This window comes from Galeopterus variegatus, unplaced genomic scaffold (genome assembly GCF_000696425.1).
Source record: "Galeopterus variegatus unplaced genomic scaffold, G_variegatus-3.0.2 Scaffold6216, whole genome shotgun sequence".
In the NCBI taxonomy this organism is placed as follows: Eukaryota; Metazoa; Chordata; class Mammalia; order Dermoptera; family Cynocephalidae; genus Galeopterus; species Galeopterus variegatus.
The window spans coordinates 38,192-63,559 of NW_007732327.1; the positions used below are offsets into that span (position 1 = coordinate 38,192).

Here is a 25,368-nt window from a genome sequence, read left to right on the forward strand (position 1 = left end):
AATGCTTTCCCAGGGCCCATAAGCAGAACATGTGAACTAGCTACAAAAACTTATTTCCTGATGAGGAATTTCTGTCCACCAAAAGTACCTAATAAACTGAATTAGTATTTCCCCATCATCTCTTCATGAGCAAGCATGTTTCTGGGCCTGTTCCTGGAAGAGAAGTGCGCACACTCCAAAAAGCTCAGCACTAAGCAACTGCCTGATTGATAATTACAGATGCTATAGGCCTATATGAAGACACAGGTCCCTCCAAGGCCAGGAAGTGCTTCTATAGTAAAGTAAAAGATGAGCAATCTAAATGATCTGATCTCCTCAGTGATCAGATCTGGCAAAGTCATCAGGTAGAAAGCATGGTTGACAGTGTGACAGTTTGCCATATATTCCAGTTCCCTTCCTGGAGTCCTCTCACTGTGGGAGGATTACACACTCCTGGCTCTACTGAACTCATGTGCCTTTCTCCGGCCATGAGTGTGGGCAGAAGTTTGTGTGCCACTTGTATCCAGAAGTCTTAAGAGCCAGTGTGTGCTTCACCAGGCTCTCCTTTGTCACTGCCACGATGACTGGGAATGTCCAGAAAAAGAACATGTTCAAAGTGAGTAAAACAGAATTTGGAAACAGACTGCTGAGATTTCTCTAAAGAAATTGGGGTCCCATTTGGTCCTATTCACTGTCCTGAACTTAATCTCTTTACACTTGACCCTGATTTTTCTCCCTGTACTCGGGAACAAAAATCCTTCCCACATTTTTATACAAGGTAGCAGTAAAATACCATGACATTTTTGAAAGTAATTTGATTACATGCACTAAGACAATTTAAAATATTCAAACCTCTTTATCTTGTAACTACCTTTGAAATCTAAAGAAAATTAAACTATAGACCTTTAAAGCAAAAATTGATTTATGGCATTAGAGGTCAGGTTAATAATTACGTTCGAGGAAGAGGGAAGAAACAGAGATGAGGGCAGAAAATGGTGGGTGCATTTAGGGGACTTTGTAAAGTTCTATTTCTTGACCTGAAACATCTGTGTTCACTTAATGATAATTTATTGATATAGGTAGTGGTTTCAGTGGTATGTTAACTTGTTAAAAATTCAAAATGCTGTACACTTATATACATGTACACATAGATGAATTATGTATGTTATCTTTCAATAAAAATCTCTATTAAAAAAGACTTTATCATAATGTAACTATAATAGTCTCAATTAGAAAACAACCTAAGAGCTAATAATAGGAAAGTAATTAGATAAATCATGGCATAGCCACAGTACAGACATTAAAATACATGCTTATGAAGCATTTACAATGGCTTAGAAGAATGCTTGGCTGGGCCGGCCTGTGGCTCACTCGGGAGAGTGCAGTGCTGATAACACCAAGGCCCCGGGTTCGGATCCCATATAGGGATGGCTGGTTCACTCACTGGCTGAGCGTGGTGCTGACAACACCAAGTCAAGGGTTAAGATACCCTTACCGGTCATCTTTTTTTTAAAAAAAAAAAAAAAGAAGAAGAATGCTTGGGTTATAATGATAACTGGGTAAAAAATCTAATACTCAATAGAACACACACACACATAGTATGTTCACAACTGTGTAAAATAAATCAACCAAATTTTTAAAAGAATGTACCTATGAAATACATCAGATATTAGCAATGATAAATTATCTCTGGCTGATGAGATTGTATTTTCTCCTCCGTTCACCTTTTCCACATTTCTCAAATTTCTTATTTTACATATATTATATTAACAACAGGAAGGACTAAACTTCAGTGTTACTTTGTTGGGGTCCTGGACAGTTATCCCCAGGACTCTATGCAGCTATTCCCTTTCTTTTCTGCCAATCTATGCAACACTGGGTAACACTGTCTTGGTCATTCAATTTGCCTCCTCAGAGTCAGCGAATTAGCAAAGCATTTTGAAAAGCTCAATAGGAATCCTCTTCAGTGCCTTGTAAAAGAAAATACAAAGTTCCAAAATTGGAAGTATATCTACATGACGCCTGTCTCAATGAAACAATACCACCTTAGTGGCAGGGATGGAAACGGCATCCCCCAGTGCAACAGCCTTAAAACAAAGCTTGCAAAGCACTCCAATCACCTGTCAGACTTCCAAGAGTTAATTCTGGAACGATAAGTAAAAGCGAATGTAAATACTTTTGTTTTCTGTGCTGAAACACACATGTTGCAATTTAAAAAGATAGCTGAGATGGTATCTAAAACAGCCTGGATGAATACAGACATATTTCTGTAACAATACATTCAACATTAAGAAAAGGTAACCCAGATAAGCCAGTGTAATAATCTACTAAAAACTGTATTTAAAATTAATTTAAATTCTTAAATTCACTGAACTGTACAGAGAATTCAAAAAATTCAAAGTTCAAACTAAGGACGTTTTAGGAGGAAAATCGTTTTCTTAGTCTTACTCCTTCTCCTTCCGCAAACCCACTCCTCGTGAATAAAAAAGAACAAAGCAAAACACCAATCCTAGAAATCTGAGGCTGGATATTTCAAAATAAAAAATGACAGTATACACACATGACTTGAGAAATGAGGATTATTACATTATTTTTCAGATGCATATGTATATCTGTGAATTAGCTAAAATTTATAGATACCTGCAATAGCTTCAATAACAAAGGTAACCAAAGAACAGATTGGTCTGAGCAGCGTGACTCTAACCAAACTGATCTTTCTCTGGGAAAGAGGGCAATTGTAAAAAAGGAGAGAGAGCTTCCTTTCCTTTCTTTCCTCTCTTCCTTCCTTCATTTTCTTCCTTTCTTATTTACCTATACTTAATCCAGTGAATTGGTTCAGATATAACAAATGACACTGTACATCTCCTATGTCACAAAAAAACATGGTTCAGATTTCTAGAATAAATCTTTTGAGTAAAATTCCTACTCAAAAAAAGAAAAATAAGAGAAGGGTGCTTAGTCTGAGAAACTCATGCTAGAAACATACTGATCAGACTTACAAACATGTGGCCACCTTTGTCTCTGTCTCCCTCACTGCTGGTGAACCCAGGATCAGCCACAACAGCAGGTAAACAAATTTGACAGTCTCCACCTGCCCAAAACATCAGTTACCTCTGAGTAATGGGGAATTAGGGAGGGACTTGTGGGCAGGTGGGAGAAGAGAAAGAGCTCAGGAATCCTTTTTACTCCCATAAAGCAGACTGTGAACTGGAAAATTTGGCAAGTACTCATCAAAAATACCAAGTAAAAGCTAACTTGTGTTCTGTAGAAAACTCTTGGTTCTGCATTATTAGCCCTTATAGTAAGAGTGGATTTGCTTTCTTCTGTGACTCATTTCATTATGATAGACTTGGATTAAAGAAGCTTTCTAAATACAAGTGTATTTGACTTAATGTAACAGACGTTTTTCTTCTAAAAAATATACACAAAGAATGTTTTATCCTGAGTTCCTTAAAAGCACACAGGATAAATAAGTATAAAAACGAGTGGGACAGGGAGGCATGAGAAGCACCTACTGGCTTCCTGATGAGCCGGGGGCCACCCAGCAAGGCGAGGCAGGCGGTGCATTGGGCTGGGCGGGCGGGCCATCTCCAGACACAAGAAATGGAGAAAGCACACTGCAGAACAGTCTGTGGGGAGCACAGAGGGGCGCATCCACCCAGCTCCTTCCTGCTGCCTAGTGCCTTCAGTCAAATTTCAACTCCATGGCATTTCTGGTTGCTTCATCCAGCAGAGGCAGCCCTTCTCAAAGCCAGGTTACACATTCCTAGGTGCGGCGTGTCATTCAAGTCTTGAGGGAAGACCCCAAAATTCTGGTGTGCTACTGACTAGCCTGCACTGTGGAACCCTACAGATCAGACCAGAGCTGCCTGCCCAGCAAAGCCAGCCTTTGAAGGGTTCCTGAGGCAAGGGCATAAGGAGATGAGGCTTACTTTAAATGCAGTAAAATGAGGAGGTTTGGTGCACATCTGCATCAGTGTCGCCTGTGGATCCTGTTCAACCCCCACTAGCTGAACCATGTACTTCTGTGCTTCTGACACTGAGGATGAGTGCTTCCTTCCAATGTATAAAGACAAATTATTCCTGAAGCCCCTCTCTACTCTGCGATTACTGGACTCCATCCTAACCATGTCATTCAGAAAGATGCAGTCCAAGTTTCAGTTCCTTCAGGAATGCTTCCCCCATCCCAATCCTCAGGCTGGGGAAGCCCATCTCCCTAAAACTCCCCAAGCCTGCAGACGTGCCACTCACAGCACTGCTTACCACTGGACTGGATTATCTTTGACCTGGCTGCCTGTCCTGCTAGCTGGCAGACTCCTTGAAGGCCCTAAACATGACCAGGGACTAGCACAGCAGCAGGCTCAAAAATCTCTGTGAAGTGAGACTGCAACTGTTTGTTTCTGAGGTAGGGTCTGGACATTTTCCCAGATGTCATTTGAGAAGTATTCAATCTTCAATGCTTGGTACTGAGATCCACTCTGTGGTTGGCTTAGGAAAGCTATGCCTCTCCAAAGAGGGTGTTAAGTATTGATTAGCCATACACAGGAAACTAAATCTACAGTTCAGGATTTATTCCAACTGTGGGAGAATCATGGGGAGTGGAGAATTATAAAATAAAGAAAACCACTTGTGTGAGGAGATGAAAATCCCCTTTTGTTGTTTTGGTTTTTGAAAAACAGATTGATGTCTTAATTGGGTTTTTCTGTTGGTTTTTATTTTTCCCTTTTATTTTTTTTTTAATTGGCACATAATAATTGTACATATTTATGGGGTAAAACAAGATATTTCGATGTATGCATATAATGTGTAATAATTAAAATAGAGTAATTAGCAGATGTATCACCTCAGACATTTATCTTTATCAGTGGGTAAGTATCCTCCTGTGTACTATAATATCAGCCAGCTATTTGTACAGTTATGTTACATTAACAAACTACCCAAAACTTAATGTATAAAACCACCTACGTTTATTCTCAAGCTTGTAAGGACACCGTGGGCACTCAAGCGGAGGGGTGGGGAAAGGCACTCCCTGGCAATATGGCGCCCTTCCAGGTTCTTCTCCTCAGTAGAAGCCCGCCGGTGCCAAAACCTCAACCAGTCACAGGTCAGGGCTCACTTCCTGCCCAGCCCTGTCCAATCAGCTACCGCCCGTCCACCCCCTATCCAAACCCAGTCCTTGAATAAAGTGGAACTTCTCTGGCGAACTGTCAGCTTGGGTCCTGTCGTCTTATCAGCTCGGGTCTTCCGTCCTTTCCCCTATAAATATACGCGCAGTCCTTGAATAAAGTGGAACTTCTCTGGCGAACTGTCAGCTTGGGTCCTGTCGTCTTATCAGCTCGGGTCTTCCGTCCTTTCAAAGCTCACAGGTCTGCAGGATGCCTGTACACCTGCTCTAGGCTGGGCTCAGTGGGTCAACTCTGCTTCAGGCTGTGGGTAGCAGAGTTTGTGTTGGGTCTACGTCCTCTTCTTCTGTCATCCTCCTTGGACTAGGGAGACCTGATGCATGTTCTTTTTATGACAAACAGCAAAAGCACAAGCAACAAGCTAGACCATGTAAACACAATTAAAACCTCTGTACGCATCATGTCACTCATATTAAATCAGACAAAGCATGTTCCAAGACCAAGCCCAAAGGCAGTCGAGCTGGGATGTATACTCTACCCAAAGAAGAGGAGGAGGTAAGTGAATATTTGCTGATTAGTATTCCAATCTAGCACAGCTATCAAAGTTCTAAACCAGGGGTAGGCAAACTATAGTCTGCAGGTCAAGTATAGCCTGCTGCCTGTTTCTGAACGTCAAGTTTTACTAGGACACCACCACGCCCTTTCCTGTGTCTGTGGATACTTTCATGCTAAGACTACAGAACTGAACAGCTGCAACAGAGACCACAGGGTCTACAAAGCCTAAAATATTTACTTTACATCTTCATTTTTCTAGAAAGAGGGACTACTGCTTTTATCAGTTTCTCAAAGGGGACCTAGATAAGATCTACAGTTACTGTGTAAATGTTAGCACGCACACACAAAAAAAGTCTAATAAATGAATATTAGTTTTTCCAACAAATGCTCTAATGCTGTGTTAGCAAAAACTTGTAATGCATTCTTATTTTCCCCCAGGTTGCTCTGCTAACACACCACACCTTAGGCACAGGTGGTCTTGTCTGGTGTTGATTTATCCAGGGCCACCTCACAGTGCTATCAGCATGAACACGCTGCTCTTAGCCCCATTCTCTCCTTTTAATTGCACACAATCTATACAGCTAGCTTCCTAAATGATGATATCTTTCCCATGTGAAGGAAAAAGAAACCGAAACAACTTAGACCCTTTCTGCTGCTACGGAATTTCTTGCATCTTTGGGATCCTTTTATTGCATTTGTCCCCATGCTGGGTGCAAAGCTGAGCCAAGACTTTAGCTCCATCTGCTCAGCATGAAGTTGACACAACCCAGATGGTAGATGGAAGCTGCTATAGAACAGTAGGTACCACATGTAATTAATAAGATCTCTTTGTATGTTTTGGATATGAATTCATTGTCTTTCATATATGCTGTAAGTATTTTTACCAGTTTGATGTTTAACTTTTTTGTGGGATCTGTTTGGTTTTGTTTGATTTCATTTTTCCATAAGGAAGTTTTAATTTTTATGTAGTTGAAGCTAAAATATTTTTCCCTATTTCTCCTCTATCTTTGCTTTATTCTTGGAAAGGCCATACTTACCCTAAAATATTAAAATATTCACTTATTTTCTTAAAATTTTCTCCTCAGCACTTCCTTCATTTGTTTACATGCTTATAAGGCAGGCTGTCATCCCTTTTATTTTATAGCTCACTCCCATTTGCTTTCCTCCACATCCTTGTCAACACTTGCAATTTTCAGTCTTTTTATTTCAGCCATTCTGATGGGTGTGCAATAATATCTCAATGTTGTTTAAATTTGCCTTTCTATGAATATTAATGAGGTTGAGTACACTTATTGATCATTTGGGTATTTTCTTATGCGAAAAGTGCCTGATTAAATCTCTTGCTCATTTTTGAAACTTGAGTTACCGGTTTTCTTTTTATTGGCTTGTAGGAGTTTGTTATAAGTTCTGGATATGAGCCTGTGTTGACTCATTATTGACTTTATATTTAGTCATCTTGCTAAATTCACATATTATTTCTAAAATTGTTTTTATAGATTTAACAAAAATTACTGCATACACAATCATGCCATTTTTAAATAATGAGTTTTATTTTTATTTATTTATTTTTTTCCTTTTTGTCTTTTTTACTGACCGGTAACGGGATCGCAACCCTCGGTGTCACGCCCGTACCAGGGACCGGCAATGGGATTGCAACCCTTGGTGTTGCGCCCGCACCGCGCTCAGCCAGTGAGCGGGAACCGGAGAGACACCATATTCTAAGGACACCAGCATCAGATGAGGAAGGTTTATGTCATGCCTCAGAATGTTACCAACAGATCAGGCTTGGCTTGCTCTCTCGCCTTAAACAAATGACCTGAAAAGTCCAAAAGCTGATGCAAGGATTGGAAGGTTTATTCAGATTACCGGTACTCAACTAAATGTCTAACCAAGCAAACAAACAAAGAGAAGAGAGGAGCAGTGGGGTCCAGGTTATCCTGGTCCTAATTGGCGGGGCCAACCTATTCCATTAACAGTAATTGATAAAAGCAGTTCTCCCCCCTGTTTTCACCTAAAGAAGAATAGTATCATCTAGATTTAAATCAGAAAAACAAAGCATAGCCAGGAGCCCTCCAGGGTACAGAAGTGGATACAATCCAAGCAAACAGAAGGGCTCAGAAAATCAGAGAAAGGTAAAGCGAATAAAGCATTGCCTTGTCAGAATTTAGGCCAGGGACTCCAGGAGAGAGATCTACCAGCAGCAGAGACATGGGAGCAAAACAGTCCCAGTGTCCACTTGCCTCTTGCAGCTAGTCTTTTCTGGTGTCCAGAGCTTTCCAATTTTTGCCAGTGATTAAAATAGGCTCTCAGATTCCAAAGTCATAGAAATAAACAATGTACCCAACAGTAAAGCAAGCAACGCTTTATTAAAAGAGGAGATAGACTTATGCATAAGAGGGGTAACGACATAAAGCTAGCCCCCCAAGGGGAGCTGTTTAGGGTCTTTTATAGGGAAAGGAGTTAAGGGGCGTAGGCCTGCGTCACTGGAGATGGTCCATTGGTTCTTCCTGGTTGCGTCAGGGGCGCATGCTCAGTAGGCAGTGATGTTCATCATTGTCACCCCGGGAGGGTCTTTGTAGCAGTCACCTTGATGCTTCCTGTGCAGGTGGGAATTCCAAAGGGGTCTTAAGGTTAATCTGTAACTTTTACAATTATAGTAAATAAGCCTTGAGGAGGGGTTTTGCAACTCAGTAAATATGTTTCCTCTCTTATCTCAGTCAGGGCAGCCCATGGGGTAATCATTTGCCCTGAGGGGGTCTCATGACTGAGGAGTGGAAAAGTAACAATGTGTCCTCTGCAGGGAAAATGGAGTCAGTTTGGTTCACAGGCATAGCTTTACTCTGTTTCAAGACCCGGAGAATGGACATGTCAAATTCAACCAGTTATTCAAACTTTCATAAAATAAAAAGTTCTCCTCAATTGTGCTTGAATGAGGTTTCCTATATTTTAAAAACACCCCAAAGGTGATTTGTAGATAAGACGTTCTAAAAAAAGAAAAAGCTATGGCTCACTGTCCTGTACTCCATGTCACTGGTGCTGTGAAGTGTGTCACTTTTACCCTGGAAGGTGAATGTGGAATGCTTAGGACTGTGACTTTCTAAGAGGCTACTTAAAGGTCATTGCCTTTAGTAGGGCAGGAGGACTGGCCAAGGGCAAGGTTGGGGAGTTGATGCATGTGCGACCCTACAGCTGCCAGAGCTGGGAAACTAAGAAGCACCATGGGAAGTTTAATACAGTCAAGATCAAACAAACATTTCTTTGGCAAGCTGCCCACTACCATTTTGTTCACATTTCGAATAAATTGTCTTCCCTTATGCTGAATATGCTCCAAGTTAAATACAATGTCTAGAAAAAAAAAATTTCTAAAATCTGGACTATTGGATTGAATTTTGATATGTCTATACATCACACCCAAATTAGTAATTGAAGCAACAGGAAATTACTGTATAGAGAAATTTTAGGGAAAAAAGTCAGTCATTTCAAAGTAATATGTGAAAAGTTCTATATAGAATTTAAATAAAATCACCCAAACAATTGTTTGGTATTATCTCAAATAAGAAAAACTTTACTGAGTCAAGGAGTCAGATTTTGCCAGCAAAATCCTATTAATGTACCAACTGAAATGAGTGAAAAGTTTTAAAAGGAAAGAAAAACTAAAAAGAGGCTTATGTGTGAAACTCTACAAGGCCTTTCATAGATTTTCCAATATCATCAGGGCAACAATGGGGGAGAATTTTGAAACAATTGCAATAATACTACTGCCCTCTGAGAGTTAAGACTATAAAATCAACACATAATGAGTAGAATAGATGTAATATGCCCTTAAAGAAACAAAACAGCCCACAGGCCAAGCAGTCACAGGAACCTGAACCTGGTAGGATAGGTGTTCCAGTCTGGAGAAGAGGGAATGACCCATCAGAATGGGGGTCGGTCAGTCAGAAAAACACAGGACAGAGGTGTCACAAGCAAATGGTGGCCAGGCCCATCCTGGCACTCTTCAAGGGAGGGTGCGCTGCCTGTTGGATTTAAGTATCTCCAGTCCACTGGCCAGGTTTTTCCTCTGATTCATATGGCTCAAAACAATTTAATACTTCCCTGCATGCCTCTCACAACCTTTTTCTAATTCCATGCTTCCTATTACAATGGGATGTTCCGCATAGGAAAACTTGGTCAGGCTGAAATGAGCATTCTGACATGGCAGCTAAGGAGCTGACTGCAGATATGGAGCCCTGCATCCACCTGCGTGACGCAGAGCCACAGTCAATAGGGCTCTGTAAACAAGCCAGGTTTCTCAGTCAACAAGGAGGGCTGGACTCCAAACCTAACAGTCACCAATGTGATGCCACCAAGAAGCTTTTTGAGAGGAAGATGTGTAGACGTGTCCTGGTGACCCTCAGTGACATCATAAGGTAAAAATCTGCTCTTTGGGAACTTCCAGAGGCATCGTTCAGATGCCATCTCAGTGACGGTTAACCACCATAAAATATTAGCACATTCTGAATATCATATGCAAATGGTAACATTCCATAAGAAAATTACAGAAAGAGTGTATAATCACTCCAGTATTTCTCCAATATTTCTTTATAAACTCACACATATCAATAATGTTCCTTAACTAGAAAGTGGACCACAGTTAACAACAGGCTCAAACCAAAGCTGTATTCACTAAATTTGACTATGCAATGGCAATACAACATTTGCTTATTCTAAATCTGACTTTCAAGTATTTGGGTATAACTACTAATTCACACTCAATAAAAGGCAGGGGAGGCACATAGTTTAGCTAAAGGTTTTTAATAAGTACATAAGAACTCAAGATGTATAATTAAGTTCTGAAAATTCTGACATATGTCCTTTTTAAGCAAATATGGCTAATATTTGGATTTCTAAAAACTAACAAGGGCAATAAATTTGAAATCAGGTTTAACATTCACCACTCATTATCAATACATGCCTTGCCAGAAAAAACAAATAAACAAAATGCATCTTTAAAAACTATGAGAAGGCAAATGCTAATAACAGATTATAATCATAATGGAAGGTTTTGACAGTTTACTTATTTAATTTATTTGATATTTTAAAGACACAAATATGGATAGATTTTTCAAATACTATACGTTTTTAAAAAGATAATTATTTTTAACCCTACAGTCATAGACTATATGCTGTTTTGAAGAGATAAGCCATGTTTACAAAACTGATTATAAAACTAGACCACCAAAATACATCTAATTCAATAAATCAATAAGGAACTGTACAGGAAACAAACAGTGCATAAAATAGAAATTCATAACATAGCAGTATTTTCTAAATTAACTATTGGAATAAAAATATTTTAAAAATAAAACAACAAACTCCTTGAAAATACTGACTCTAAACAGTGGAAAACTGTCTTTACTTTTAAAATAAAGAATAGAATTATAGAATTAGGTATTTAAATAATAAAGTTAGAAAGACTACAACTATCTTATGAGAAACACTATAAATAACAAGAGAAACTATGAATATGATTTATAAATCCAAAAGGAGAATGATGATAATGATTGCAAACTGGATGGTGGGTAGAATGTGAGTCACTATACTAAGCTCTCTACTTTTGTACATAAATAAGCATTTCCATAAACAAATTTAATATTTACAAATAAAACCAAGAATTAGTCCCTTAAAAGAGCAAATATAAACCTAAATTTGGGAGGGGGATACTAATAAAGGAATACAAGGTACCACAATAGAAAACATTATTTTCCAAGTGTAAGACTTTACACTAATTACATTTGAAAACCTTACAGTTAATACTTTGGAAATATATAAATTACACGAATAGTAGTAGATGGGCTGAATAGAATAAACCATCTCTAAAAAGAAAACAGCAAAAGTTGACAAAGAATTACCTGGCAATGGGACTAATTGGAGTCAGGTAGTTTTATAGGTGCTTCAAAATTTGAAATAAAAGGTAAATGAAATCCTGTATACTGATGCAGAATATTAAAAAGGAAGGAAAGCTATCCTACCATTAAATAAAGCTAACATAATACTGACATTATCTGACCAAGAACACATAACAACCAAGGAAGAAAAGACCATAATATACAATACAAAAAGAAAAGTATAATTAACCCCACATATTAACCTAGTATTATATGTTATATAACAGCATATATCATACATTAACATAATAACAAAATGAATAGCTTCCTTACACTGAGATTTACTGTGTCAAGCACAACGCTGAGTACTTAAGATACATTATGTCATTTAAACCTCAGAACAGCTCCCACAAGAAGGACCAACATATTAGAACCTATTCCAAAAATATCACATAATTCAAAACTCATATATATAAAAGTTAAACCTAATAGGAGGACAGACATTTCTGTGTACCCATTAAAATGTTTTACTGCATTTCAAAAGCATGCATGAACACAACTAACAACTCATTTGGGCCAAAAGCTTTGAAATTATGTACATTTTGATTGGTTTTTAATACTGGGGGACTTGGATTATTTCAAACTTGGTGGGGCAACTCTTCATTTCCATAGATATCTACTGTTTTCTGTTACGCTTAAAATGTGGCTCTCCAAGTTTCTTATTCTCCTGTTGGGCTACGCCCGGGCCGCCAGCCATTTTGGGAAAGTACCTCAGCCATTTTAAACTTGCTTTGGGCTGATTCTGGGAAACCGAAACCTAAGCGGAGAACTCAAAACTTAAAAGAACTAACTTCCGGGGTACGGTGACTCTGCACTTTTTTCCCGCCTGCCCTGTCCTCACCCCTCTTCCCGGGTAGCAGTGTGTCAACTCCCTATTGGATAAGAGCTCCCCCGCCCCTGGTACCTTATAAAAACCCCTGCTTGCTGTAATAAACAGAGTTCCGGCTTTGACCGCTCTCCTGGCTCGGTGTTCTTTCTTTGTCCCCGGGGCCGAAGCGCAGAGGGGATCGGGCCTGCGACACTCATCATCCCGCTCAGCCCCATAAGAGGTTACCGCCGGCTGGTCCGGGGTCCCTCCCCGCCCTGTGTTGTTGGTCCCCGGTGGCGAGGAACCAACTTTCTCCAGGTTTTAAAAGAGACATAGAGAAATACATCATTGACAGAAGAAAAACATCAACCTAAGGTGAAAGAAAACTAGCAACTGACAGTCAGTCTCTGGACATAAGAAACAAGAAGCAATACAAGAGGAATGTGTGCCAAGTCTTCATGGGCTATATGTGTAAAAATGTAGAGCAGATTTTTATTTATAACTAGAAGTCAGATATCTAAACTAGAAAAGGAAATGTACCAAATATTAAGCATTAGCTCAATTAAAAAAAAAAAAAGGCACTGAGTCAACACCAATAAATTTTTTACAGAGCTAATTCAATTCATGAGATCATTTATTAGTTTTCTAGGACTTTCAGATAGAGCTCAAATTCCTTAATTTTGCCTAATCTATCACACGGCCTCCTTCTGCCTATTTCTCCAGAATCACTTCACTGTGCTAAAATCACAAGCAGTTCCCAAAGGCACTCCATCCTCAAAGACCTCTGCTGCACTTCTCTCTACCTGGAGGGCTGCTCTGCTCATCTCTACGGCTCTGACTCATTTGACAAGGCTCAACTCAAAGGCCACTCCCTCAGGGAAGCTTTTGCTTCCTCCCTTCTCTTCTATACCTCTCTGCCCGATCAGAGAACAAACGGCATATGAACACCTCCATAATGACATCTATCACGCTGCATCAAGACTGCATATACTCTGGGTAGGTTTAATAGGGCCTTCAGGAAAAGGATTAGAGGAAGGCATGCAAGTTTCACCTTGGGTGACACGTACCTGGCGTCCTCGAGTAAAGGTAACATTGCCTGGAACAGATGAGCACTCTGTTCCAAAGGGCACATTTGTATTATCATTATGGCTGATTATGAGTTCCCCTATAGTGTTACATGTAGAACCTCCAGATCAAACAGTGTTAGCAGATGAGGTATGGTATCATAAACCAGGTAAGATATCTCTACCTGCAACCATCCTTTCTCAGGATGGCAAACTGGTGTGTATCTTATCAGAGGGGCGAGAACTTCCCCTATTGGTACCAATAACTCTTCTGTCTTTTCGCCCAGTGTTCTGCCTGCAGGCACCGCACCAGAGTCCCGTGATCAATGCGTTGGCCTGCTGAATATGCACTGAACTGCTCATCAGTATGACTGCAGGATTTGCATGGAGGATCACACCAATGGTGACTACTAACCAGACATATGCGGCTAACAGTTAAAAGGACAGAACGGCTTGGACAATAGGTTATGTAAATGTAAGGGTCATTTATCCTCTGGACACTAGATTGTAGGACCCTGAAGGGGTGGATCACTGGGAAAATGGAACAATTTGGTCAGGCTCCCCTTGCCTCAGGGCTGGATAGGGGCTGTTCTGTAAACATTGTGTGTGTGTGTGTGTGTGTGTGTGTGTGTGTGTGTGTGTGCGCGCGCGCGCATGCGCGGGTGGAGTGAGTGCGCCCACAAGGCACCACTTTGGCTGGTGTTTAATGCCTCAGACACCCACCCTGCCTGGCCATATTTTTTCTAGACTTGCAGCTTCCAAGGACCGTGTGGCTGGTTGCCTAGTTTATAGACCTGCGTGAAGGGGTCTGGTGACCCAGCCTGGCATGTGAAGGGTTTGTGACCCAGTCTGTTAATGGGCTTGAGGGGTCTGGAAGCTCCAGACCCAGCCCTAGCTCAATCATCAGCCCAGTTGGTGCAGGATTACCGGCAGGTAAAAGAGCCATGACAACTGGCGTGGTCACCTAGGTTTACAACTGGTATCATGAACAGGACTAAGCTAGACAATTGGCCCTGTGAGTAGGATATGCGCTATCAGCCTTAGCCTTGCAGTAGCCCTTGTCGCAGCCAGACATATTGTAAAATACATAAGTGGGGTGTGTGTGTTTATTTTCCTTTACAGACAAAGATCAGATAAAAAAAAAATGTAGAAGGAATAATAAAAATAAAAGGGAATAAGAAAAATCAACAATTTGCAATTCCCGGTTGTAGTAACTGATTTAGGCAAGGATCATTAATGGATACTAACAATTATTTAAAACGTGTTGGGAACAATATATTTAGTTTCAAATTATCATCTCTCAGAATAATAATTTCACATTGGAGATAATATACCTTTATAGTGGAGAGATCTGGCACTCACCACCTGAACCAAGTGTAATCAAACAGTATCGCCAGTACTGGAACAAACTGACATTATGTGCCTTCTGATGACTACAATAAGTACATAACATCAGTCATGATATATCCTTGCCAAAAATGTTTAACTTGCATTTAGTCATGATGACACAATCAGACAAACACAGGATATGGGACATTCTACAAGACAATTATCCTGGACTCTTCAGAGACGTCACTGTGCTGAAAAACAAAACAACAAAACAGTGTAGTGGTGTGAATACTGTTCAAAGCGAAGACTATGAAGAGAAACAACCATTAAACGCAATGCACAAGCCTAGTTTGAATCTTGAATTTAAAAAAAAAAAAAAAGCTACAAAAGACAATTGGGGAACTGATTATAGTTCAGTATTCCAGTTATGTAGAAGAATTCCTTTATTCTTAGGAGATGCATGCTGAAGTACTGAATGTTAAGTGCCATGTCTGCAACTTACTTCTGATTAGTTCAGAAAACATAAAGACATGAAGATGTTTTGGGATATTGTTGTTATATCTATATCTATCTATATATACTATATACACAATATAAATGTTTAAATATAAAATGTGTACAGTACACATATGCATATGATGCATATGTAGCATATGTATAGTATAGCAAAGAAAGTAAAGGCAAATTTTAATTAAATCATTAAATTAACTTTGCCATAAGAATATGTCACCTTTAAGAGCACAGGGTAAGAAACCAGAATCATCCTTGAAAACATCTTAAATCATTCTATAAAATAGAATGCACATAGATTCTGTACACATACCTTTGTATAATAATTCTTATGTACATGATAGTTTGAGATGCACTAATAGACAAAAAGGAAAACCCATATAAGACTTCTGGGCACCATTTTGCCCTTAATACCACTATCAAATTACCTAGACACAAATCGGCATCGGTTGAAGACTTTTAAAGTGCTTTTGAGTGCAGACAGGAGTCATTCTGTCTGAATTCTGAAACAATGTTACTTATATACCTGATAATGGCCTTTTGTTGTTGCTGTTGTTATAAGGCTTAAGTGAAATCAGTAGAGTCACATGGCAATGGTTTGGGGTCTAAAGTTTGCCACAGTCATTAGCAAAAACGTACACAAGATATCGTTTTACTGCAAGATTTTAAAAGCCAAGTTTCTCCATTTATTCCCTAGATTAGAACTCAAATTCTCCCCACACACTATGGGAGAGACAGATCGTTTACTAAGCATCGCCCACCAAGGCTCAGACACATCATGTGCTATTTAATTCACGCAGCTGGCTGGCACCTACATCTTACCTGCATTTTCTTCTGTTCCTCCCTTACTTTTCCTTAAGTATTTATAGACAGTCCAGCTCTAGGGCACTATGTACATATAGTATTTCCATGGTTTCACTCTGAATGTTTATTTCCTAGGCCTCATTTTTTCCATTGTTATTTAAATTTGTTTGGGATATAACTAATGCTTTTATTCCATCCTGATAAATCTGCTCACTCTTCCCTGCTTTGTGATTTTCCCTCTTCTCTCACACACACAAGCGGAAGGCTGCCTATGAAAACGCTGTCATTTCTTGTAGCTTGTCTCCTGCAATGATTTCTGTTAACACCAGCAGATGAAAGTAACTCTGCACATAAACAGAATTCAACCTTTCAACAATGTGCTTTAAGTCTCAGATTTATTTAGAAATGAAGATCAATGACTTACAAAACTTGAAGGAGAAGAAAAACATGTTATGGTGCTTTTTACGTCACTCCTCTGACAACACTAATTTGTCTACTGAACCCAAACCTGTTCTTACAGCAACTTAATTTCTAAGTAATCTACTTCCATAGCAATATTAAAAATATCACTGAACTTTTATTTTACATGCAACAGAGAGAAATATTAAGATTTAGTGATAGCTGGATAAATGCATACCAATGTTTAATTTATGAGACAAACCTAAAATATATATTGAGAAGGTGAATCTGGATGTGTACCGTAAGATATAAGAATTGCACTGGAGAGCATGTGGAAATTCAAAAATTGCCAGGAATATACCAAATCTACTTAAATAACTCCACCAGTATGTTTGAGCACCAAAATTGTGTCAGGTGCTCCTCAGAGCACTGGGGATATGGTAATTAAAAACCAAAAAAAATCTCCCACCCCTCACATAGTTCCCCTTCTGCAGGAAGGGAAGGGAAGATAAACAAAGGAGGGCTGGGAACACTGTGATCTTAAATGGAGTTGTCAGGATGCTCTCACTGAGAAGGTGGCATCTGAGCAAAGACTAGCAGGAGATAAGGGAGAAATGCTGGTAATATCAGGAAGAACACCTAGGAATCACAGGGAAGTGGCTAAAGGTGTACACGCCCTTCAGTAACTATCCTTCATCCCAAAGATAGGAATTAAGAATGTGTTCACACACCCTTCATAGGCCTCCCCAGACCTACTTTTCTATACAGAGAAAACAGAAAGTGGTTTCCAAGCAGCTGGCTGGTGAGAAGGCAGCAAAGTCAACATCGCTGTTCAGAGAGAAGCCAGGTTTCTCTTCATTCCACAACACAAGACTTCTTCTCTGGAGGGTGGGAGACCAGCATTACTAAAAATGTCACTCCAGCTGACAGAGCCATACTCCGTTCATTGCCCTGTTGGTGGCTCTGTGGCTGGTGGAAGTGGCACACTAATAGCAGTGCTGGGGAAGATACAACATCAGCTGCCCTTGGAGTTGCTGGAGACCAAGCTCCTATTTCACAAACCAGAGCAGGTCAATAAAAGGGAGTGCCATTTACATCTATGCCCATGTGTATCTACCAACAGACAGAAGTTACAGAAGTAAATTCCTATAATTTGATATACAAGGATGGCACACAGGTCCAAAAAGAAATTACTAATCCCTACCACAGATGAAGGTTTGCGGTCCAAAGCTTAGTGCATGTGAGACAGGGAAAGTCAATCTCAAAATCTTGATGACTAGATTTAAAAAAACATCAGTACCCCTTTGTCTTTTTCATCAGACTTCTTAGGCAATTACATAAAACACCAGACCCTGAAGAGATCAGCATCAGATGGGACTCTGGGACCACCTTTATCAGCCTAAATTGTGCTTCAGAAAATAGAACAACATAAACGAAGACTACTAACTCCGGAAGAGTCAATGTAACTACAGGCCAATACATCCAGAAAATGGACTGTGCTTTACAGTCTAATAATGAGAACAGGCTCAGAGCACGTGTCAGAGGCAGTGAATATTACAAAAGTAGAACAATCTGTTTAAGCTCACAAGGTTCTCAATTAAGGTTTGAAACTACTCCCTTCTTGAAAAATTTGCTCTCAATTTAACAAAAGATAACAGCAAAAAGATACTTCGTAATTAAAAAATCAAAAATAAAATTACAAGAATGCCTAAAACAAATATTCATACACGTACACTGCCTGTAAATATTTTTTAAATGTTTAAGGTAAGAATAATTAACCAAAAATGATCTTGTTTGCAGCTTTTATTAAGAAAATGTGTTAAATTTGATTCTCTTGCTGGCTCCATCCTCCAAACACTCCAAACTGGTGAGCAACTCAATGCCCTTATTGTGTCTCATCGGCCTCCTTCACTGTTTTCTCCACCACCTCTCATCCACACTACTGCAATAACTCAGTCTCACTCAGCTCCGGAACATTCGTCACTGTACCCTAGACATCAGTGCCTCACTGGGCACACCAGCTGAGCTTTCCACTCTTGGTTCCCTGCATAGGAGGAGGTTTGAAATGCATGTCTTTCTCATACTTAACACTCCTCTGCCTGGAATGCTTTTTCCTCCAACCAGCAACCTATTGACAGCAATAGTCTATTCACTGTTCTAAAAAGCTTAAGTATCACTTCCTCAATGAAAGGTTCTCTGATCCCCAATGTATAATATATATTCCATATATCTTTCTTTAGAGCACTTCTAATATTTCATATACATTTCACATATTGTTCACACATCTTCTCAGTACTATACCAAAAGCTCCCAGAGAACACATCTGTATCCTTAGTATCTGGACAAATACATGGCATGTGCTTGTTAAATTCATGAAGTACAAATATCACCGTATAAAAGTATGGAGTCTGGGTACTTGCTAACTAAGGGTAGACAAGTTGACACATATGCTTGGAATTTCAACACATTATGTTAGATCAAAAATATTTAATCTCCAGTTACTATAACAGATGATGAAATTAATAAAAATGCCCACCCCCCCCAACTAAATTGATTATCTCTTTCTGATATATTTTGAATGCTATTTAGTGAAGTCCCTCTAACACACTACAAAAACTTATACAAATCTATGGAGAAATAGAAAGAAATCCCTATGAGTGGGAACCTACCTGACTCAAACACATGGACATATGTGTTCAGAACCTACCACGTGTAAAACACCATTCTAGCTGCTGCGGAGAGACGGTGACACAGACAGCACATGGCACCCATCCTTAAATATCCTTTAGCAAAGGAGGTAATAAGCTGCATAAATAATTAGAGGACGGAGTTTAAGATAATTAAAATACCTTACAAGACTGAACTTCAGGTTTTTGTGACCAGAAAAGGTTTCATGAAAGCTCTGGCCTCAGAGGAAATGTGTGACTGAAAGAGACCAAAGTTGCTAGCTCGGAGGCGCTCGGAGGCGGCGTCGGGCGAGTGAGCACCAGGGTCGCCACGTGGTGAGGGGCCAGAGGGGTGGCAGGATGGCGCATGGAGGGCGCAAGGGCGGGCACGAGCGTGCGCAGGCCGTCACCCGAGGACAAGCGGACCGACGGGGAGGCCAGGGCCCTGAGAACGAGGACAAAGCTGCAAGATGGGCAGGAGCCCACTGTCCTCGCACGCTGCCCCAGAGCCTCATCCCCGGGAGTTAAATGGCCAGAGGGGTGGCAGGATGGCGCATGGAGGGCGCAAGGGCGGGCACGAGCGTGCGCAGGCTGTCACCCGAGGACAAGCGGACCGACGGGGAGGCCAGGGCCCTGAGAACGAGGACGAAGCTGCAAGATGGGCAGGAGCCCACTGTCCTCGCACGCTGCCCCAGAGCCTCATCCCCGGGAGTTAAACATGGACTCTGCTGGCTGCTGGCTGTCCCCAAAACTAGGTCCGGCTGTGGTCCACTTCTCCAGGATACAGCCCTTCAATTCCAGAATTTATGTCTTCTCAATGTCCAATAAAATATCTGTTTTAACAGGTGGACAAGTGGAGGTCATGAAAGAAATAGGTGTCAACAATGCTTTCAAAAGTCATGAAAGGCAGGGAACTTCCAGCCTGAGTCTTCACTGAGTAGCACAGCACTAACGTTTCAGAGTGTGCAGGCGGCCGGCCTGAATTTCTACTCTGGTCTGTAAGTCCTGCCCTGCCATCCCACTTCCATAGCCTTCGATAAAGGGCACCTTTTGCCCTCCTCATTTCCCCCACTGAGTGAACGCACACTTCCCTGCAGCGCACACTGCTGCTGCGTCTACACAGAGACTGCAGACTGATGGCCTGGTGCCACACTGCCACACACCAGTGACGGTGTTTGTCTGATGGCTTGAACAATGTTTCTTACACACTGAACTATCACTTGCCAATATTAAAAGATGAGAGTTTTTCCACATAACTAAAATCCAGACTTTTAGCTTCTCTTGATAAAGAGGCAATTCTGGCTACATTCCTCAGTCCGCAGCATGCCCCCAGCCACCGCACTTACTTCCAGTCCTGCCTGGTCCCTGGTGGCATTTACTTTCCCTCCTGGCTTACTGGGTCTTTGGATCCCTAATAGTCAGTGGCCAGTCTGAGCTGGTTTTGTGTGAACCAAGAGCACAGCCTGGTTTCACATCCTCTCAGTACTGCTGCTTACTAGTTGTGTAACCTTACAGTAGTGCCCCTTATCCAAAAACATTATATGGAAGATTCCAGAAACAAACAATTCATAAGTTTTAAAGTGCACGCCATTCTGAGTAGAATGACAAAATCTCACACCATCCCACTCCATCTCTGCTTCATCACAAGAAGGGTGAGTACACTACAATAAGGTATTTTGAGACAGAGGCCATATNCTGCTTCATCACAAGAAGGGTGAGTACACTACAATAAGGTATTTTGAGACAGAGGCCATATCGACATAACTTTTATTACAGTATATTATAACTATAATTTTGTTATTAGTTTTTGTTGTTAATCTCTTACTGTGCCTAATTTATAAATTAAACTTTATGACAGATATCTACGTATAGGATAAAACATACTATATGAGATACTTCGAAAAGTTCATGGAAAGATTCAGATTACCTTTTACTCTGTTTTTCCATGAACTTTTTGAAGTACCTTTCATCCACGGTTTCAGACATCCACTGGGGGTCTTGGAATCCCTGAGGATAAGGGGGGACTACTGTACTTAATCCATCTATGCCAAAGTTTCATCTTCTGTAAAATGGGGACAATAATACTACATCTTACCTTAGAGGGTTTTTATGAGGAAAAAATTAGTTTATATAAAACAGTGGTTCTCAGTGGGGTTGTAGGGAAATAAGGGAGGATTCTGTCCCCTCCTCCTCATCCCAGGGACATTTGGCAATGCCTGGGGACATTTTTAGTTTTCACAACTAGAGGAGGTATCGCTGGCATCTAGTGGGTAGAGACCAGATGCTGCTAAACATTCTACAATGCACAGGATGGAATCCACAACAAAGACTTATTCAGCCCAAAATGTCAATAGTGCTGAGGATGAGAAACCCTGACATAAGCATTTAGAACCGCTCCTGGTGCAGAGGAAGCCCTCCGTAAGCATTAGGTATTATCAGTAACACCAAAAGCAAGTCCTGGCTGGTGGCTCCCACTTCAGCTGGAGAAACATCTAATAGCTCAAGAATTCCTTGTGTTACCTTTGATGAATTTAACATAATGCACAAATAGAAAATGGTATTTGAAATTCCCTTGATTCCACATCATTAATTCCATAAGCAAGTGGTTAATTAAAAAAATAAAAATTATGAGAATATATTTTCCTGACACAAAAAGCAAACATAAATATGCTTTGGTGAGCAATAATGCAGGATATTTGAAAAGCATCCTGTCCTGGAAAACACAGGATATGGAAATGTGTGATTACTGTAACTTAGAAGGTACTAGGCCAAGTTCCTTCAAACTCCAGATTTAATACACTGAGATGCTAACTCTCTAGTCCCAAGGTATTTTTTGGAAAACTGTAGAAGTGAAGTAGAAGAGAAGGGTTTTAAACTAAATAGCCTCCTAAATCTGACACTACCCCAATGCCTGTCCAGGAATATCCTTCAGGCTCAAACAGCTCAGAGTCAGGGATCCCTGGTGAGAGTTCAGGCTTTGATCTTCATTCACAACAAGAGTATCTTCCAGATCCAGGTCAACTCACAAAGCAAGCAAAACAATCCAAAGGTTTGAGCTATGCTTATACATAGCTTAAGTACTGCCAGGAGTTGTGACGCAGGACAGCAGAGTCCATGACGGCCTGCAGAAAGCCCTGCTGCTATGAACCAGCAGCTGAGCAGGCTTCTTACCCCCACACTATAAGAAAGGGAAGGTCCCTGGGCTAGTCTCTTTGGGCCTCCATTTTCTCATCTATAATATTAAAATGTGGAAATCACGGTTATTATTTTCCTATACCATAAACACAGAGATCATTGATTTTATTTGTAATAATGTGCCTTCAACATTTACAGCCCAAAGATTTGAGTTCCTCTCAAGGGATCCCATTGGTAACTGTAGAATTCAGACCCTTAACTGAAACAGGAAAGAGTTTCTGTTGAATCAAAGCCAAGAAAATCATAACAGTGCCTCTCTCAAAGATGAGGTAATAAAAGTGTAAATAAAACTAGAAGCCTCTTCAATCTGCAAAAACTTTGCATGTATAACACAAATTGTTAAATCTTTTAAACACAAATCAACATATAACACCCATGAAAATAATAGTATATCACCAAAGATTGGTAAATTGTGTCAAAAAGACTCCCAAAAGTGAAAAGACTAGGCTTCCATTAGAGAGACACAGGAAATGTTTTACTGAGAAAGCAGGATTTGAGTGGACTCAGAAGGACAAGGAGAAATTTGACTCACTGAAGTTGTCCATCCATAGAGCATTCCAGGCAGAATGTAAGTAATGGCCATGAAGCTGGAAAGCTCAATGTAAAGGACAGGAGGCCAGTTAGGGGCACTGGGTTAACTGTGGAAAGACCGCACTATAATTTAGGATCAAATCATGATGGCCTTCATGATCTTCAGAATGTGGACATCAGTTTCATGAACAATCTTAAGGGACAGAGATATTTGGTCAAAATACCCAGTTTTGATATTTTGGTTTAAAGAGCAAAAGCTCTCTTTTGCCTAAACTTAAATATCTTCCAACATTTAAGAAGGATCCATTAACATTATTCTAATTCAACTAATAAAAAAGACAATCTCCATTAAGTTACAGAGAGACAAAACACCATCCAGAAAGAAAATTAAGCTATTTATTAGTCTATTATTATTCATCTACTATACTCCAATCATAATTACTAAAATAAACAAGCCTTAGAAATAAATGGGTATTTTTAAATTTTAGAACCACAGTAATCCATTTCTCAACCATATTATTTATAAAGTGATTTCTACTTATTTCTTAACACATTGCTAAGAAGAGAAGTTGCATCACTGAGCCAGCCCAAGGACTTCCTCAGTTATGGGAAGAAACTCCACTTGCTCACAAAAACTAGGAGCCGGCAAACTCTAGGCAATCTTCCCACACTTATCAGCGTAAGGTTAAAGCTGGGGAAACAGTAACAAATTTTAAACTCTCTTTCAAACATTTCCAAGATTAAAAAAAAAAAAAATTTAAATGCCGTTTTTAAAACATAGCTTGCTTTCTACTAACAGAAACCAAAGATTCATCCGGAGAGTTTACACCTACTCATTGTTCAGAAAAGGGAAAGAAAATAAAGCAAAGGATTATTTTAGCCCAAGAAGAAACATTGTCTCATCTTTTAAAAATTACCTTTTATGAGCTTATGGAGAGTAAACTCAAGATACTGAAATACTATATTTTTATATACTGTACACAGAGACCCCTTGTTATGGGACTTTTGTGAAGGAAATATAGCAGAAAAGACCCTGCGCTGAAAATCAGCAGGATGAGAACTTGGCACCAGTTTTGCCACTATCTGCGTTATGTTCTGAAAATCACTGAACTTCTCTGGGTCTTGACAGCCCCACCCCTAATCTGACAGGACTGAACTGCATGATCTCCAAAATGCCACATCATAAAACATAATTTTAAATAATACAGATTTGTAGTTGCTATTATACACTCAGAGGGGTGAAGTAGAATAAATTAGGCTTTGGAGGAAGGTTAATGACAGTTCAAATCCAAGCTCCATCAGTACTAGCTGAGACCTTAAGTGTAAGTGTCCTTTACTATCAAAAAGTATAACGTGTTGGAAGAATTAGAAGGTATGTACTGTACCTGGCACGTTGTAGGAACTAAATAAAGGCAGACGTTACATCCTTTGTTAACATAACGTCCCTGGTCTGCAATACAAATTCCAATGGAAAACGATAATCCCCTTGACAAGGCAGTTACCTAGAGCTTGGCTTGGAGAAGATCAGGGACTGACTGCCAGTGCTTTCCAAATGGAAAACAGTGAAGATAATAACATTGGAGAGGATTCATGGTTGGGAGAGTAGGAGGATAAAAGCAGGGAGCTGAAGATAAGCAAACACTTTGAGTCGTGTACATGAAAACCAGGAAAGAAACTGCATGGGATACAATGATGTAGAAAATGAGACATTTTTTCATTAAAAGGACATCTGGAGAAAAAAAATACATAGTGAATTACTGCAATGATTTCATAACCAAAATAAAGCAGAAAGATGGTTAAGATTCTATGAGTGTCACTAAAAGAAAACAAGGAGGACTCTGAAATCACCTTCCTTTCACTGTCTGCAATCCTCACACAGGACACAGATGATCCAATTCCTGCCCACCTCTCCAGTATCACTTACCACTGTCCCCCCCACCTCACTCTCCCCTAGGTACACTCTGCTCCAGCCACATTGGCTTCCCTTCATCCCTGGAACACGCCAAGTTCATTCTTCTTTTAGCTTCCTTGCATGGTTACATCTGCCTAGAAACTTCCAGCAGATCTTCCCATGGCTCACTTACTTCTAAGCATTCAGGTTTCACCCGAACTGTCACCTCCTCAGGGGAGTCTTCCCTGACTACCACATCTAAATTTCCCCACACACCACAGTCACATTCAAGCTCCCTACCCTGTAATATCTTTTATAGAATTTATTACTAACTAAAATTATCGTTTTGGTTTACATGTTTATTTTATCTCCAGCAAAAATCTCCACCAAAATGTAAGGTCTTTGAGGGCAGGAACTTTATTTAAATCGTTTACTATTCAATTTCCTACACCTAAACAACACATGGCACTGGTATCAGATAAACTGTCCAATGTGAACATAAGTTAGGAAAAGTCCACAAAAAGCTTTCATTTCATTTCTTTAATGCAGTTTTATGCAATATAATAATGCGGTCTAAAGAGAATAAG

General features: G+C 40.0%; 1 protein-coding gene across 2 annotated transcripts in view; it reads right to left on the bottom strand.

The window, feature by feature from the left end:
* STARD3NL (STARD3 N-terminal like) overlaps positions 1-25,368 on the bottom strand; it is a 53,667-nt gene that overhangs the window by 25,940 nt on the left and 2,359 nt on the right. The gene's annotated exons all lie outside the window — the stretch shown is intronic.